This window comes from Pongo abelii, chromosome 8 (genome assembly GCF_028885655.2).
Source record: "Pongo abelii isolate AG06213 chromosome 8, NHGRI_mPonAbe1-v2.0_pri, whole genome shotgun sequence".
In the NCBI taxonomy this organism is placed as follows: Eukaryota; Metazoa; Chordata; class Mammalia; order Primates; family Hominidae; genus Pongo; species Pongo abelii.
Genome location: NC_071993.2, coordinates 30,563,131 through 30,574,743, shown reverse-complemented (window position 1 = coordinate 30,574,743; position 11,613 = coordinate 30,563,131). Strand labels below are relative to the sequence as shown.

The 11,613-nt window shown below is 45.5% G+C and overlaps 1 long non-coding RNA gene across 1 annotated transcript; it reads right to left on the bottom strand.

Annotated features, from left to right (window-relative positions):
* Window positions 1-4,379: 4,379 nt before the first annotated feature.
* On the bottom strand, window positions 4,380-11,191 carry LOC129048512 (uncharacterized). The gene is made up of 2 exons (XR_008510885.1): window positions 10,851-11,191; window positions 4,380-4,630 (listed from the first exon to the last, which is right to left on the bottom strand). It is a non-coding gene; the product is annotated as an uncharacterized LOC129048512 (long non-coding RNA).
* Between the last annotated feature and the right edge of the window lie 422 nt (window positions 11,192-11,613).

Genomic DNA, 11,613 nt, shown 5'->3' with positions numbered 1-11,613 from the left:
GACCCCCTTGGAAGCAGATGCCAACACCATGCTTCCTGCACACCCTGCATGACCATGAGCCAATTAAACCTCTTTTCTTATAAATTACCCAGTCTCAGATATTTCTGTATAGCAACTCAAGAACAGCTTAACACAATAGCCCATTATCTGTGGATTTAACTTAAAAAAATTTTGTTTTTATTATACTTTAAGTTCTGGGATACATGTGCAGAATGTGCAGGTTTGTTACATAGGTATACATGTGCCATGGTCGTTTGCTGTACCCATCAACCCGTCATCTACATTAGGTATTTCTCCTAATGCTATCCTTCCCCTAGCCCCCCCACCCCCCGACAGGCCCCGGTGTATGATGTTCTCTTCTCTGTGTCCATATGTTCTCATTGCTCAGCTCCCACTTATGAGTGAGAACATGTGGTGTTTTGGGTTTTTTAACGGTAGAGATGGTTTTCTCGGGACTATCTATGTAACCTTTATCCCAATGTCTTGAATAAAGGAAATTTCTGTCTCCTATTCACCATTGTATATTTGATTTGCCTCTGAAGTGAAGGGAAATGCTGTTCTCTCTCCTGAATGTTTATCTCCTGGTTTGACTTCCACTCCCTGTGAAGAAAAAGGTTCCAACTGGTCTGGCCTGAAGTCACCTGGCCTGATGCCCATGTGGGCTGGGCCATTACATCTGAAGATATGAATCTTTTCCACTAAAGATGCCACAGATGCTGCCTCACAGAATCAACCATGAGGGCAAGTGGGGTTTTCATCATGGTGTGGGAATTGAAAACATGGTCTTGAGTTGAAGGTGCTTCTTGGACATTTCCCTGAAGGAGACAATCCCTGAAATAGAACATCCTTGCAAATCATTGCCAAGAGTTTGCTGATCTCCTTCAGGGATGTTTTGTGCTTTGCACTGGTAATGTTTTATTATTATTAACTGATTATTTGTTATTGTCCTTTACTATGTCTTAAGTGCCTTGATTTCCCCATTTGATCTCCATAACTATAGCGTATGATTTTTACCATTTTGCAGAGAGTGAGGAACATAAGACCGAAGAGATGAAGGGATTTACTAAGACCACGGTTCTTAAATTTGAGCATGTTTCAGAATCACCTGGAGGGCTGGTAAAACTCAGATTGCTGGCCCCACTCCCAGGGCTTCTGATTCAGCAGAACTGGGCTGGGGCCTGAGAATCTGAATTTCTCACAAGCTCCCAAGTGATGTGGATGCTGCTGGTCCCAGGCACACGTGGAGAAGCACTGGCCTCTGGTCACAGAGCTGTCAGCAGCAGAGACACGCCCAGCCTTCCCTCCCCTCTGAGAGCTGTCTACCTAAAGATGAGAATGCATGCAGAAGGGGGATGTCAATTTGTAAAATGAGCTCACAAACCTTTCCTCAAAAAAGTGTGATTATTTTGTAACTAGACAACTACTCTATAAGCCCCTTAACCCATTTATGCCAGTGGTTACAATTTGTGTGTGTGTGTGTGTGTGTGTGTGTGTGTGAAAAATCAGACCTTGGCAATAACCTTGAGCAGTAGGGTATAAATAACTCCCACAAGCTTAGTGTCCCAATAATGGAACACTAGGCATAAACAGGTTAAAAACAAGAATCACGGACTTCACTCCTTCCCCTCAAAGCCTCTAGCCTAGTAGGCTACAAGTGGCTATTGGTTAACAAGAAAGATATCATTTACCCAGGTACATGGTTTGCCCAGTCAGTAGACTGATTTCTAAGGTGTACTTTTCAGTCTCTGGGGAAACTGACACGCCAAGTGTTCCTTCCATCGCACCCTAACCTGCTCTAATGTTCTTCAGTATCATGTAGCTCAACACAGACATGATGGATTAACTGCCACCCTTTCTCCTGCCTGGAACAGAAGGCTCTGCTCCAGGAAACAAAATCTGTAACAAAATGTGGTAACACCCATAAATCTCCTTGTAATGATGTGGGCCTGCAGGCTGAGTTAAATCAGAAGCCGAACAGCGCCTGCTGCTGTTAGCAATGCCAACAACAACATGTTACATGGAAGCCACTCACTGTCATGGGGCGTCAGAAGTGGCCTTGCGTGGCTCAGGCACTCTCTGCACGCCACATCTGCACTGCGTTAATGTCCAGGCCAGATGGCTTCAGCAGGATCTGCAGTGTGCCTGGGATGGGCAGGGGTGGCGTTTCTTTATGACACACACACACACACTCACACAGAAACACACACTGACACATACATGCCAACACACCGATACACACATATGCATACACAATTACACACAGTGGCACACTGACACACACACACTGACACACATACTCATTGACACACACTGACAAACACACTGACACACCCATGCTGACACACATACACACTAACATACACATACACAGTTATACACACTGAGAGCAAATATACATATATTGACATGCACACACACACGAACATACACATCACAATTGCACACAGTGACACACTGACAAACATACATACTGACACACATACAGATCCAGGCTGACCCATGCATACACTCTAACATACACACACATAACTATACATACTGACATATACATACACACTAACACATTCACACACACTGACACACAGACACTGGCACTCACATACACAAGCACACACACACACTCACACACACAGAGTAATGTATTTGTGCAATCCTCTACACAAATATATGTCCTTGTTTTGACATGAATCATTTTGATTTTTATTGTATTAACAGCCTGAAAGGAAGACTGCAATTTTCTGGCAAATACAGATGATTAAATACCCAATATGAGTGTGTGTATGTTTCAGAGGGGAGATAGAGATCTGGCTGAGGCCCTGGGCCTGATGGGAAAAGGGTCTGTTGCTTTAGATCTGAATTCTGGATTCATTTCGGCTCTGCTTTCGAGGTCCCTGAGTGCACCCTGCCCTGGCCCACAGAACTTCACCTCTGAGGCTGGGAATCTAGACCTTGATGGGGTGCTATTTTAATTATGTGTTTGTTTTTACTTCCCTATGTCCTTCCAATAACAATTGGGAGCTCTCTGCTTTATGTTCTGGTGAATGTTAAAAAGCAAAACAAAACAAAAACCCCATTTCTGAAGCATCTGAAGAGGCAAGAGGGAAAAGGCAGTTTCTGAACATGTGCTTAGCAAGTGGCATTTTCCCTAACAGTCCTGCTTCAGAAAGAAGAAAGAAAATGTGGCAGTGCTCCAGCAAAACACAATGTGTGCCCAGGAATAGAGATCGTGGACTTGGCCTTGTGGATTTGAGTTCGTGCAGCAAACTATCTTGGATTCTGAGGCAAAAGGAAACTTCAGTCATACTGAGCCTGTCTTTATTTAAACTTTTGATATTTTGTTCGTTATGGATTCTTTTGCATATGTTTATAATGTTGCATTGATATGGTTTGGCTCTGTGTCCCCACCCAAATCTCATCTTGAATTGTAATCCCCTCATGTCAAGGGAGGAGGGAGGAGGTGATTGCATCATGATAGGATTGAGTTCTCACGAGATCTGATGGTTTTATAAGTGACTGGCCTTTCCCTTGCTTGCACTTCTCTCTCCTGTCATCATGTGAAGAAGGTCCTTGCTTCACGTTCACCTTCCACCATGATTGTAAGTTTCCTGAGGCCTCTCTAGCTGTGTGGCACTGTGAGTCAATTAAATCTCTTTCCTTTAAAATACCCCAGTCTCAGGCAGTTCTTTATATCAGTGAGAGAACAGACACTGCTATAATATATGCATTAAGATATTATTTATCTTTTTTTTTCTTACAGACAGAATCTGACTCTGCTACCCAGGTTGGAGTGCAGTGGGCACAACCATACCTCACTGCAGCCTCAAACTCCTTGGCTCAAGTGATCCTCTCTCCTTAGCCTCCCAAGTAGGTGGGACAGCAGGTGCATGCACCAACACACCTGGCTAATTTTTTATTTTTTTGCAGAGACAGAAGTTTCACTTTAGTAGGAATTTGGTAATGGCCCAGATTCATGCAGCCAATGAGTGGAGGAGCCAGATCTTGAGTGCCTGGGCTGTCCACTCTAAATGCTCTGTTCTTCACAGGTGACCTTTCTACCCCTTCCGTTGTCACATAAAGCTGAGAATTCGGCCGTGTGCAGCGGTGGAGGTACCTGTAGTCCCAGCTACTCGGGAGGCTGAAGTAGGAGAATTACTTGGGTTCAGGGCTCTAAACTGTAGTGTTCTATGATTATTCCTGTAAATAGCCACCACACTCCACACTGGGCAGCCTAGCAAGACCCTTGTCTGTAAAATAAATACATAAACTTCTAAAATAATTTTTCATTCTAAAGCTGAGGATTCCATCCCTCAAAGTTTTCAATTGCCCATCAATGTTGATGGTTGTTACTTCTTATAACATTAAATAAAATAACTCTGTGATTGACTGCATTTGTAGTTTTCTTTTGTTTAAGCCTTGTGGGACATGTGGGGCCCCTGGGCTCAGAGGCCTCTGCTGAGCCCCCTGCATCCAGCCAGCAGGTGGAGGGAGAGAGTGAGGGGAGGATTCCTCAGGATGCGTTGACAGTCTAGGCTTGAATGGCGGGCATTTGGTGACTTTCCATGTTCTACTGGCCAGAACTCAGGGACATGGTCATGCCTATCTGCAAGGAAGGCTGGGATTCACTGTGTGCCTGGAAAGAAAAAAAAAAAACTGTTTTCTTTTCCCCAAGGACATTGTCCTTACGATGGTGGAGTTTGCAGTCCTACTGGTGCAGTTCTAGCCTTCAGGTTCATTACACTTTAAACAAGCATCTTCTCATTGCCAGGGGACCTAACTCCCACATATAAAATGAGTTAAGTCATAAAATGTGTCCTGATGAACAAAATAAAGACATAAAAAACTTTTTTGAAACATGACTCATTCATAAGTTGTGAACTCCTGTAAGAGTTTAATCCATTTTTTAATACTACGTAGCTGCCAATCTTTCCACTTTCTAGCTGGAATTTTTGGGCCACAGTTATTCAGCCTGCCTGGTACTAGGAACAAAGGTGTTCAGACTCATACACAGACAGGTAGGCTGCTGTTTTCACCTTTCAGGTAGCCAGAAGCTTCTGAGAGCTGTCACAGGACAGCACCCTCTGTTAAGTACCTGTCAGCAACTCTGACTTTTGTGGGGTCTGGTCAAAATATTTTAAGATATTTACTCAGAAAGTCAAACTAAAATAAAACACGAAGGCTAGTGGCCTTGCTGCTATATTCTATAAATAAGAATATATAAAATTATAGCTACTTGTATGAGCATAGCCACGGCACTCCTTTTACCTAGAAAGGTGGGCTATTGCCTTTGCCTCATGGGCAGAGGTGGGAGAGAATCCCATGTCTCAGGACTGGGAAAGCCAGAGAAAAAGGATGAAGGAATCCAGCTTTTGGCTGGGTGGCTCACGCCTATAACCCTAGCACTTTGGGAGGCCGAGGCACTTGAGGTCAGGAGTTCGAGACCAGCCTGGCCAACATGGCAAAACCCCATCTCTACTAAAAATACAAAAATGAGCCAGGCATGGTGGTGGACACCTGTAATCCCAGCTACTCGGGAGTCTGCGGCAGGAGAATCACGTGGACCTGGGAGGTGGAGGTTGCAGTGAGCTAAGATCATGCCACGGCACTCCAGCCTGGGTGACAAAGCGAGACTCCGTCTCAAAAAAGAATAGAATAAAATCCAGCTTTCACCAACACAAAGCATACTCATCTAGGACAAGGATCAACAAGCTTTTCCATAAAGGACCAATACAAATGGGCCTGACTGTATTCCAATAAAACTTTATTTACAAAAAATAGGCACGAGGCCAGCCTTGTCTCACAAGGCAAGCTGTGGTTTGCCAGTGTTTGATCTAGAATGTTGTTTCCCTTTACTTAATAACGTTACGCTAATTTATCTATGTATTTCCAAACCAAATACACGAACTAATAACAACAATGATGGAAGTTGGCACTTATAGGACACTTACTACTGACTGAGCATATATGCAAAGACTGTCTCTGGGTCTGCAGAAATTAGCATCCATACAGAGTCCTCCAGCTCCTTTGCCACCCCTAATCCAGGCCCATCATCTCTCACCTGGACTATCCCACTGAAGCCCTAGTTGCGTATCCCTTCCTCCACTCCTACCCTGTTCAATCTGTTTTCTACACTTAAGTGATCTTTTAAAAACATAAATTATATCAACCTTCTACTTACAACCCTCCAGGGACTTCCTACTGCTATTAGGATTAAAGCTCAAATGTGCCCTGTGACCCAGAGAACCCTGGATATCCTGGCTCAGCCCACCTTCCCTCTCTCACTGCCTCCTTGCTCTCTGACCTTGAGCCACAATGGCCTTTTCTTTTCTTTTTTTGAGACAGGGTCTCCTCTGTCACCCAGGCTGCAGTGCAGTTGCGTGATCTCAGCTCACTGCAGCTTTGACCTCCTGGGTTCAAGTGATTCTCACACTTCAGCCTTCCGAGTAGCTGGGATTACCATCCCTCTCTACTCTTGGCCAGTTCCTCAGCCTCCATCTCAAGCATCACTTCCTCAAAAGAGCCCCTTCCTGATGTCCAGAGGAGATCAGGACCCCCTGTTATTTCCTCACTCCAATCCCTAGAATTTTCATTCCTAGGGCTCACTTCCATTGATAAGTTATTGCTTATTCATTTTTCTGATGCTGGGCTCCTGTTTAAACCACAGACTCCATGAGGGCAATGCCCAGGCCTGTCTTATTCAAGTTGTGTACCCAGCACCTAGCAAACAGCCTGGCACAGAGTGGGTGCTCTGTAAATAGTTAAAGAGCATGGAAATCAATGAAGCCATGGATCTGATGGAATCAGCCCCCTTACCCAATGTGTCATCAGTTGACTGAGGTTGGCTGATAGCAAGGAGGGAGTCACAAGGAGATGAAGGTGACTGGGAACCTGAGAGTGTCATTCAGCCTGGAGAATGGTGAGGAAAAGGCAAGAGCTGTGTGCAAAGGGGAAAGAGAAGGACTATAGCTTCCAGGCCGAGGGAGCCAGCAGGACAGCCATGCAGAGAAACGGGGCAGGTGGTCTGTTCAGGTTTGGGAAGCAGACATCTGGGTCAGGACAGACAGTGCCTGTTTCATCACAGACCAGTGGAAAGCTTTCTTCTTATTATTTCCTGGCCAACCATGTTGAGATCAAAAGTTGGTCGCTCAGCCCCCTGGCTTCCCAGATATATAGCTTGCCAAAAAGCCATTTAGACTTTCTCGACCTTTTGGTCAAACCTTGAAATACCCACCTGATGGTATCACAATTAGACATGAGCCCAGAGTTAGAGGCTCTGAGAGAAGTTTATTGGATATGGAAGCACAAAGTTTAAGAACTTCAATTTCCTTTCTCTGACATATGGAGGCAACCTGGCTTAAGATTAATGGCGTGAAATCCAGATGCTGACTACCCAAGGATGAATCCCAATCCTGCTGCCTGCCAATGGCTGCTGACTTTGTGAAGATTGCTTAACCACTGTATTCTCATACTGCTATGAAGAAATACCCAAGACTGGGTAATTTATAAAGGAAAGAGTTTCAATTGACTCACAGTTCTGCATTGAAGAAATACCTGAGACTGGGTAATTTATAAAGGAAAGAGGTTTAATTGGCTCACAGTTCTGAATTGCTATGGAGGCCTCAGGAAACTTACAGTCACGGCAGAAGGCAAAGGGGGAAGCAGGCACCTTCTTCACAGGGCGGCAGGACGGAGGTGAGAGCAACCCGCGGAAATGGCAGACGCTTATAAAGCCATCAGATCTTGAGGGACGCATTCACTATCAGGAGAACTCCGTGGGGGAAACTGCCCCCGTGATCCAATTTCCTCCACCTGGTCCTGCCCATGACAAGTGTGGATTATGGGGATTACAATTCAAGATGAGACTTTCGGTGGGGCACAGCCAAACCATATCAATCACATTCTATCCCACTATCTTCACCTGTAAAATGGGGAAACCTGAGTGCCTACCTCAAAGAGGAGTTGTGTGGATTAAATGGCACAATCTATATACAGAGTAGGGTAGGGCCCAACACATTGTGAGTGCTCAGTAACCAGTGTCACTTTCATCATGTCAGAGTCACCCTGTGGAGGGGTCTTGGCCCAAGGATACTGGAATGACACAGAGGCCCCATCAGAATCTGAAATTTCTTTTCAAATTTGGGTGGGAGGTAGTCCGTGGAATCCTAGTGTGGGACTTATCTCTTGATCCACCCTGGTTCTAGGACCATGACCAGGCATGGGCTAGGGGAATGGGATTTGATGAATCTAAGACACCCATCTGCCTCTGCCATTGAATTGCCAGCTTCCACTGTCCAGAAGAAACCGCCCCAGGGCAGAATCATAGGTTTCCTTTCAGGCTCCAAAGCAACACACTGAGAAAGCATGGGGGCTGGAGATGCTCCTTTGATCTCTGTCCCATCCATTCTTCCCAAAATCACAGACCCAGAACCTCCTGCCAATTTCTGATCTTTTGTCCTAAGTCAATTCATGAGCAGTCATAAATTGCTTTGAAGATAAAAGCACCACGTCGGCACACTGTGATGTCACTATTATTTTAATAATAGAGCTTGCACATGTCTTCTTGACATATGAACTGTTCAAAATATTTGTCTTGCTTTTCCGCTCAGCTGCTTGGGAAAAGCACTTGCCCTGTCTCTTCTGTATGCTCCTCCATACCCCATGATGTGGAGTGAGCATTGTTTTCATAAAAATGTTTGCCTTTTCTCCAACAAAAGAAATTGATGTTCCTCTTGGGGATACCTCTGTGTTAGCCAAAACTCAAGTAATTATTTTTAGAGATATGCACTTTAAAAATGTCTAATTCATTGCAATGCTTACAAATGCTAACAAAATGCACTATAATAGTCACAAGGCCAATACAGTTCAATGCACATAGAAAAAAAAGAGAAGAAGTATATATGTGAACATAATAATGGATTCATAAATAAGCATAAGAATGGATTTGACCTGCAGAAGAGGAAAAGAATAGAACATTTTATTCTCTAGATCTACCACTAATGTCAGTTCTATACCTAGGCTAAGAAGAGCCTTTTTAAATTTTTATTTTGTTTATTTATTTATTTATTTTGCAATGAAGTCTCACTCTGTTGCTCAGGCTGGAGTGCTGTGGCAGGATCTTGGCTCACTGCAACCTCCGCCTCTTGGGTTCAAGCAATTCTCCCTGACTCAGCCTCCCGAGTAGCTGGAATTATAGGCACCCACCACCACACCTGACTAATTTTTAATTTTCGTGTTTTACAAATGGGGTTTTCGCCATGTTGGCCGGCTGTTCTTGAACTCCTGACCTCAGGTGATCTGCCCACCTCGACCTCCCAAAGTGCTGGAATTACAGGCATGAGCCACTGCGCCCCGCCTAGAAGAGCCTTTTAAAGGAGCTTCTCTGGAGAACATGTTCTACCATATCACGACACATGCCTTCTGCAAACATTGCCAGCATTACCTGCACTAACCACTAATTCCCCTACAGCCCTTCCCTAAACTCCCAAAACACCCCTGCCTGTTCCCCAGCTGGGATCCACTGTGCACTGCCTCGCGGCATCTCTTACATTGTGACGTCTATATTGTAATTACACTTTTTGCAGATGCCTTGTTTCCTCAACTATTTGTACCATTTCATCTGCTTGGCTTCATTGGCGGCTCCCCAGTGACATTCCAGACCTGGCCTATGTGCATAGGACTGGGAGGAGGCAGAGAATAAGGAAGGTTGCTGTCGCTGCCGGTGGAGGAGAGGCCATCAGCTGGGGCTTGACAGCCCAGAGTCAGTTTCTCAACCCTGGGCCTAGGACTTGCACCAGGAGGGTCCTCACATCTGCCCCAGGTTGCAGGCTTTGTCACTTGGTTGCCACTTCAGCCTGATCATCATGTCCATTTTAGCCTAATTTAGTCTCTCAGCCATTGATGAAGAGAGTGAGTCCACCGTGTGGTCCCACAGGGGTCATGTCTGGGGGAAGATACTACTCCATGAAGTGGAATATGCCCATTCTGAGCCTTCCCAGGAAGCCGGGCCTTCTCCTCTGTCTTAGGCTGAAACCCAAGGGGTTCTGGCTAGAACCATGTTCCTGATTCCCGCTTCCTTCAAACATTTTCTCAGAAGCAGATATGGCTTTCCACAGACCTGGCTCTCTGGGGTTAGCCAAGGGCGCCGACTGGGCTCTATCAACTGCTCCTGAGCCCCAGGAGCTTCACTGATCACTAATTTCCCCACAGCCCTTCTCTTCCCAAAACTCCCAAAGCACCCCTGTGTGTTTCCCCAGCTGGGATCCACCGGGCACTGCCTCAGGGCATCTCTAGAATCATTCTATCCATATTGTACTTAAGTTTGTTGCAATTGCCTTGTTTTCTTATTTTCTCAACTAATTTGTACCAAGCAGGCAAGGAAGGAGCAACTTGGTTAGATCCACAGAAAAGAACTTAAATCCCAGGATACGTGCCCCGGGCTGGCACCCATTCCCAGTCAGTCAGCGCCCCACTGGGCATGGTGGCTCCGACATATGCCAGACTAGACACATGCTGCAATACTTTAGCACCCCCACAGGCAGAAATATGTCTCCACTCATAGCAAAATAAATGAATGCATTCAAGGTCTTTGATCTCTCATAAGAGAAAATTGTCCCTGGCTATCAGGGATGGGAGCAGAGGTAGACCCTCTGCTCCTATCGCTCCCAGATTGCAATGTGGGCTGATGTATAAAACTGAAGCTGTGGGTATGGGCATGTGTGGGCTTCATTTGAGCCATGGCATTTCCAGGAGCAGTTCCAGGGAGTGACAGAAACGTTCTTCCCTGGCACTGAAGGTGTGCTGTGGTTTACTGACCATTTCCAGCAAGTGCCAGCCTCACTTTGGATGCCACTTACCCTTCAATATGGTCAGTATTACTGGGTCCGTAAGTACATTCCACTCCCTCTCCCCTGCCCACAGGCGTGGCTGGCTGCTGCCATCTGTATTTTCAGCTGTCGAGCTGCCGCATTGCCTTTTGTATTGATCTTCCAGGGATCAGTCTGTTTCCTACTGCGCCAAAACTTACAGAGGCCAGATGCCTTTTTTCTTATACATCTGGCTTTGCTGGAAGTTTTGAAAATGGAATGGGAAGTCTCTCACATTCACGGATCCAGCCAAGTGATCGGCATGTGGTCCAGTCCTCATCTGCTGCAGCCGAGACGTGACGGGGCTTCTTCTCCCAGATAGCTGAGATCTCAGCTGCAAGAACCCAAGAACCCAGACGTGTGTCCGTATGTAATTGATGATATCATAGAAGCTGCTCTGGCTACAGGGGGAAATGTGATACGGCATCAATCACCCTGCCAGAGAGAAAATGAAATTGAGATCCAAAATTTGAAAATGATGACTTCACTTTTGTTAGTTAAAGTCATCATCAAGTAAGGGATCCTTCCCATATCCCAAACCCTCCGAATGAGAAGGGGGAGAGCATTCTAATCTATACAGGGGCCTTGAACACTAGAGAAGAGGGAAAGAAATCATGGTTGATGGGGTACCCAGGCCAAACACATTGCTGGTGAATCCTGACTTAACAATCCCAGCAAGCCAATAGTACAGACCTTGTTTGACAAACTGGGAGACTGAGCGTCTTCATCTGCCAGGGAGGCTATAATGGAATGT